Raw genomic sequence first — 1,074 nt, 5'->3', positions numbered from 1 at the left:
TCAATCCATATTGGAGGCTGCAGTCCTTGACCCTCTGCAGCAAGCGCTAACCTGAATGATATGTTCACATAGAAGCTGAAAAATATTTTTTTTTAAGTGCATGATTTGTGAGGTTGACACAGAATATGGTAGGGTTCCAATAGAATGTGCATAGGAATGCTATGAGTCACAATCAGCTTAACTGACCTCTACCAACAAAACACCACAATAGAAAAAAAAAACAAACAAAACAAAAACCACCAGCTAGGAGAGACAATTGACAGGTTTAAAGAAACCAGGCTAAAAATCAGGCTAAGTTTCCTGGTAAAGTGGGATAAACTGTTCAGCAAGTCCCTAACCCAGCTTCAACTCCAGAGGCAGCTGATAACAAAAATGAAGAAAGTAAGATATTTATTTAAGGGAATGCTGTGTCTGCTGTTCTATCAGAGGAATGAATAAATTTCTGAATCCTCTAATTATGATTGACATTACTAGGAAGAAAAGCACCAGGTTGACTGAACTATCTCAAAAACACTTGTTACTGCAACCGAATTGTAGCTGAGAGTACCCAGGAGTCCCAAGGCAGCAGATCCCACGGGAGACTGGCCATCTTTCTCCTGCACTGCTACTGGTTGGTGAATTTGAACTACCAGGGGCAAGGCCTTGGAGTTAGCGTCACAACTTAGAGACTACGCTACGATGCCTACTATTCTTGTTAGTGTTCTGATGTCTTTATGGTTAGGTGAGAAAAAGTGGCAGTTGATGAACATTGTGAAAATGGCTGTAAATCTAAAGACAGAGGCTTAAATCACTTTTCACCAAGCCCTGTTGTGAAATTTTTATGTCATATTAATAGGTTCAAAGAAGCAATTTCAATTCTGCCTGGTCTTCTGCCTCTCTTCCCATGCTACAGTGCCCCCCATCCCCAATCACCGACAACATTACTTCAGGATACATCTTGAAGTGTTTTTCCAAAGTGGGAGAAGTAGACTGGCAAAGTCATTTAGGGTACTTAACTGTCAACATGCCACTGCATGGTTCAAAATTGGGAAGGGTGTACGCCATGGATGTGTCCTATCTCCATACCTTTTCAAC

The sequence above is a fragment of the Elephantulus edwardii genome, unplaced genomic scaffold, assembly GCF_000299155.1.
Source record: "Elephantulus edwardii isolate Elephantulus edwardi_28Jun2011 unplaced genomic scaffold, EleEdw1.0 scaffold00049, whole genome shotgun sequence".
In the NCBI taxonomy this organism is placed as follows: Eukaryota; Metazoa; Chordata; class Mammalia; order Macroscelidea; family Macroscelididae; genus Elephantulus; species Elephantulus edwardii.
This window is presented reverse-complemented; position numbering follows the sequence as displayed.